This window comes from Pteropus vampyrus, unplaced genomic scaffold, assembly GCF_000151845.1.
Source record: "Pteropus vampyrus isolate Shadow unplaced genomic scaffold, Pvam_2.0 Scaffold202, whole genome shotgun sequence".
NCBI lineage: Eukaryota > Metazoa > Chordata > Mammalia > Chiroptera > Pteropodidae > Pteropus > Pteropus vampyrus.
The window spans coordinates 1197424-1203423 of NW_011888983.1; the positions used below are offsets into that span (position 1 = coordinate 1197424).

Sequence of the window (6000 nt, forward strand, 5' to 3'; positions counted from 1 at the left end):
AACTACTGCCTCATAGCCATCCATAGATGCACGAGGGCTTGCATCACCATACCCTACTGCTGACCGCACAGGTCTTCCGCCGTGAACATCTGTGGATGCGTACCATTATGCCCATAGGTCGTCTGCAGTGAATATCTAGGTATTGGTACTGTTGTGCCCATGATCGATTACGTTCTAGAAGCGCAATTGCTACATCAAAGAATGTGACATTTTTTTTTTATTTCTGCTAGCTTCTGCCAAATTGCCCTCTAAAAGGCTGAACCCATTTAGACTCTCACTAATCTCATATCAGAATCTGAGGCCACAGTTTTACTAGCTGACTGGGACCAGAGTTTCCTGGCAGGTGGCTCTGAGATTGCTGTGACCCATTTCCCCTCTGGAGAAGGCAGCTGTAGCTGTGGAAACCGCCCCTTCTTTAGCAATGTAGAAAGGTGGACACTAGTTGTGCATGAGTCGTATAAAGGGTAATCAATATAATATAGTGATTATAAGGTGGGGATGTGGAGCCAAAAGGACTTGGGTTTGAATCCTGGCTCCATTATCCATGAACTGTGTGATCGCCAGCAAATATAACTTCTTTGAATCTTTTTGTCTGAAAAATAAGAGTAACAATAACTATATCAGATAGAGAGGTGTCATAAGGCATAAGCAAGATGATACATATGAAGCACTTAGTAAAGTCCCTACATAGGTGAAATGGCAATTAATGGAGACTGGAATATTTTATTGTGATTATGATCGTTAATATCTGGGCCCAGTTTCCAGAAACACATCTCCTTTTTTTCCAGGGATCTTCACATCCATATCTGTGTCAGCCACTGGGCTCTGCCCAGGCCTGGGCACCATGTCGGCTGGCTGGTAGCTGTCACATGGCACCTGCTGTGTGCAGAGGTCAGAGCCCCCAGGGAGTGGGTGACAGTACCAGGAGGCAGGAGGAGCAATCTGGCTTCCAGGCTAGAAGGGTAGACAGGACACAACCGGGTAAACACCAGTAAACAGACGTGGAGAGTCTTGTAAACACAGACCTGTGCCAGTGTAGTTACTCTGAGATAAATACATGGCAGCCAAGTCATCAGGTGGGAGCAGAGTGGGTGGGGCGGATGCAGAGTGTGGGTGGATTGAAGGTGGGGGCAAGAGGTGGCAGGAGAGAATGAAGCCAGACAGATGGCATAGCCTGGAAAGGTGACATAGAGGATGGAAGTGGGGCCAAGGAGGGTTGCTTACAAGGTAGCTTTGTTCTTGGCAGCCACTGTGGAGAGGAAGGTGCCCTGGACTAGCTGGCCACTAGAGTCCTTGGTTCAATTCCCTGCCCTGCCTCTTGTTGAGCGACTCACCTTGAATAAATTATTCTCTTTTTCTGGGCCTTTGTTTGTGTATCTTAAAATGGGACATGTGGCGGGGGGGGGCACAGGGGGAGGAGGGTGTCAAACTAGATTACTCTATCAGGACTCATTTCTAGCTTGAAACCTCTAGGAATTCCTGCCCCAGAATAAAATATCTGCTATGAGCATTCTCATCTTCAATTTGAGTCACCGTGGCCATCACTCCAATCTCTTCAAAGTGCCAGCACTTAACAGTTATAAATTATGCCATATCTGTTTCCTTATCCAGTTCTGCTCTATAGTTTGGATGTAGGTGGAGCTGAGATTCAAATCTCATTTTACATGAGGTTACATGAAGGATCAGGGGCTCTGAGGTGAAATGACGTATGGGCGGCCAGAACTGAGTAGAGCTGACATTTCACCTCTCCAGATGCCACTCCAGCAACTCCTGAGCTGTCCAAATTATAGACAGCAAGTCAGCCTGTACCACTCAGTGTCCCCACACAAACCAACAGTAGCCATCGGGTCCTGGTCACACCCTCCAAGTCAGACTCTTCGCCCACATCACCTTGTCTAATGGCATTAATGCTCCTCTTCCTTCTATTGTCTAAGTCAGTGTGCCCCGACATTTTTGGCACCAGGGACCAGTGCCCCTATGAGAATCTAATACCTGATGATCTGAGGTGGAGCTGAGGTGGTGATGCTGCCACTGGGGAGCAGCTGCAAAAATATGAAGCTTTGCTCGCTCATCTGCCGCTTACCTCCTGCTGTGCAGCCCTGTTCCTAACAGTACTGGTCCATGGCCTGGGGGTTGGGGACTCTTGGTCTAAGTAATAACCTGTCTGACTTTAAAAGCGGCCTGTTGTCTGTTGGTTGAATCAGTCAGGCTTGCCTATTCTGTGACACCAGGAGAGAACGGGTTGACAACGAGACTAGGGAGAGCGTGCCAAAGCAGGGACATGGGCATCTGATGGAAATGATATCAACAAGAGTCACCATTTATCCAGTGCCCTATGCTCAGGACTTGGTTTAACCTTTACTCATTTAGTCCTCACAGTAATGCTTTGAGATAGGTTTGCCTCGGAGGTTAAGTAACTTGCCCAGAGTAGTTAAATAAGTTGCCTAAAGTTACACAGCTTATAAATGGTTGATCTTAGGTCAGCACCTAGGCCTAACCACTTAGCTGCTGATGGAAGGAAGGCTTGGGCAGGGCATTCACAGACAGGAGCCTTTGGTCCATCATGGCTTGCTTGGGTCCTGAATTCTGCCTAGTAGGGATGAGAGAAGTGCCCTGAGTGCCCTTCTGACCTGGGGCTGGGCCCATTCTATGAGCTGGCAGGAAGAGAGGCAGACCTGGAGCCTGGCTCCTCTTAGCCACACAGCTCAGCTTCTTGCTAACCAGGCTGACTCTGAAGATAAATGCTGAAGAAAGAGGGAGCTTCTCACCCCTCGGCCCCACCTGCCAGTGGCCCCGTGGCTGTGGTCGCTGGTGGTCCCTTGCGGCTGGGCTAGCTGCCTGCAGGCAGTTCACACAGCTGCTGTGCACGGCAGCCAGACTCCTCAGCAGCTCCCCTAGGGCCGAGAATATTCCAGGACAGCTTGGAGTCATTAGGCGCTCTGCTTACTGATTGTGGTGAAAGCTGGGATTCAGACCCAGGGGCCTCTCCCACTGCCCGCCATTCTCCCCCTCAAATAGCTTGCAAGCCTCGTGGGGAGGTAGAGCAGGAATGTCGCTCAGCCTCCCAACATCACTTCCATTCTCCAGATTGGTTTCACTCTTCTCCCATGGTTCCCTCTCTCCCACTACTCAATTTGCAATGAGCCATTGAGGCCCTTGGATGGCAATGAAAGGAAAGCTGGGTTCTGATGTTGCGTCTGCTCTGTGACTTTGGGCAGGTCACATGACCTCTCTGGGCATCTTTCTGTTTTGTTCGTCAGCAGGAACTCCTGGTCCCTTTTTTCCCTGCTCCTTTGTGGAGATGAGAAAAGCGTGTCTGGAAAACAATGACATGGGAAAACAGATGCTCGCAGGGGTTGGAACACATGTTATCTGTAGGGTTCAGGTTTTGGTCAGCTCAGAGTACACTGAAGCACAGACCTGAACGGAACTTCAAGAGCACCCAGTGAACCTGCCTCACTTTAAAAGTGGGGACACTGAGGCCCAGCTAGAGAAAGCTGAGGTTGGAAGTTGGCCTTTTCACTGTACTACCTTGCCATTTGATGATGATGATAGACGCACTGACTTATGGAGCATTTGGTGCCAGACCCTAGCCTGGCTGTTAATCCCTTAGAGGGGGATGTTCATGGCACCCAGCAGGAGTGAGACTGGAAAACTGGGCTGGGTGTGCCAGAGTCTGTTTGCTTAAAAGGCAGTTTTTCTGGGCCTGAAAACTTAAGAGAAAATCTATGTTTTGCATACATAGAAGGAAAACATTATCTTGCAGGAACTTGGCATTGGTTGGATGAGGAACAAGGTTGGAGATGTTTGAAGGGCCCTGAGGAGTACATCCACCTCTGGGCCCGGTGCGGTTGGCATGGGGGCAAGAAGGGATAGGTCCTCCTGCCATGCTCCTTTCTTAGCTTGCCTGAGGAGCGGACAGCATAGAGCAGGATGGTGAAGTCTCAGGTTAATGCCACAAGTAACATCTCCTACGGGAGGAGGCATTTACACAGGGGCAGGAGAATGGACCAAGGGGCATCACCAACTTAGGTTTGACTCCCAGTCCTACTATTCACTAGCTGTGTGACTGCAGACACATGACAATATCTCTAAACCTGTTTCCCTACTTGTAAAACAACCCATGTTCAACATTCAAAATCCACATTGGGAAGATTTGAAATAACTTGCTGATGCAGTAGACACTCAATGGGCCAAGAAGTATGGTGGAATCACTGAAAAAGGGCAGAGCGGGGGGTGGTCAGCTCAGCCTAGAGATCTGTGCAGAGGATTCTGGGAAGGAGGGCAGGTAGCAGGACTTCTCCAGTCTCCCCAGCACCCTGTGGTAGGAGCTGGCAGCTGCTCAGACACCCCTTGGCCAGGAGCAACTAGGGGCCCAGGCCCAGCCTAGCTCAGGCCAGATGGGCTCTGGCAGAGACCTTGATTTCTCCTCTGAAACAATGTCATTCTCCCAGCCAAGGGCAGCAAGAAGTGGGCCAGGGAGCTGACAGCGCCGAGGAGACTTCCTGTTTCCCACTTGGTCTACCCGGCTCTCCATGTTTGGGTATATCCCTCGGTCTGGCTGCCAAAGATTTTGCTGTTTGCAAAGCCAGGATAGAGTTCTATATCTCCTCATTTCCTTGCCTTCTGGCTGGTCAGACTCTCAGGAGAGGGGCACAGAAGTTCAGGTGGCTCTGTACCTTGGTCCTTCAGCTAAGGGACCCTGAAGGAGGTAAAACTGAGTCACCCTTCTCTTCTTCAGGCAAGGCCTAAGCAGAGGGGCCTGGGTCATTCCCAAGGTGCTGAGAAACCTGCTTTTCCCCTGTCCCCATCTCAGAAGTTCTGAAAAAGAGAGCCCTATCAATATGGGCAAGTGTGTGTGCATGCATGAATGTGTGCGCATATGAGTGTGTGCATGTGTGCTTGTATGTGTGTGCTCATGTGTGCATGAGCATGTGTGTGTGCATGCATTGGGAGGGGTCTGGAGGCCTGAACTTTAGAGGGCTGATAATGACAGCAGTAAGCCAAGGGTCATGGGGTGAGCTGGCTTCCTCCACACTCTTTCTATCTATTTAGCCCCAAAGCCAGGCGCTGTTCAGGGTGCTGCGATGACAGCATGAACAAGAATGACCTCATTTCTTCTCTCATGGAACTTACGTTCCAATAATGGCAACACACAATTAAACCACCAAAATGACCTCAGAGAACAATGCACATGTGGCCAAGGAGGGTGCAGGAGGAAGCCACAGTTATCTTTGAGCTGGTTCACAGGAAGCAGAGAAGACATTTCACTGTTTTATGGAGCCACCAGCCCTGAGTGCTAGTCTAAGCTTGGCCACAATTCTTTGTATGACCTTAGGCAAGTCATAGCTCAAATCTAGGTTGTTTGCCCATCTATAACTCCTTTAAGGGCTCTTCCAGGTCTGTTATTCTTATATTCTTTTATGATGCCTACCAGCAAGGCTTAATTGATAACTAAATATTAAGCATCCATTATGTGCTGTGTAACTACTAAGTGCTCAGTGTTTTACCCTGGCCTTCTAGAAAGACGGCTATCAGTTAGCTGTTGCCACAATAATGACACATAACAAACAACCTCAAACTCAATTATCATATATTCTCAGAAGGTTGGCTGAAGTTCAGGCGACCTAGGCTAGGCTACTTCTCATTGCAGATCTGTGGGTCAGCTAGGAGATGTCTCTCATTGTCTGGGATAAGGGGATGGCTGTGGTGTCCCCCAGTCTTCACCAACAGGGGAAGCCCAGAAAGGTAGAGGTAAATCCTTTGTCTGCTCAGTCACCACTCAGATCAGAAAACTAGGCTACATTCAGAAAGTGTTAAAAAAGAAAAAAAAGCCACATCAAAAAGAACATCTCAGTAGAGCAAGAGAAGACCTTCTGCTAGGCATGAGTTATCACCAGGGTACCAGAGAATCAGCACTGATAGAAGCATACAGAATGTACAGGGTTGGAGAAATCACTGTATTGAGTGAGTTCAGGCCAGTCCACCCTTAATTTATTC

General features: G+C 49.0%; 1 protein-coding gene across 1 annotated transcript in view; it reads left to right on the top strand.

Annotated features, from left to right (window-relative positions):
* The window catches only part of COL13A1 (collagen type XIII alpha 1 chain), a 262813-nt gene that overhangs the window by 73517 nt on the left and 183296 nt on the right, over positions 1–6000 (top strand). The gene's annotated exons all lie outside the window — the stretch shown is intronic.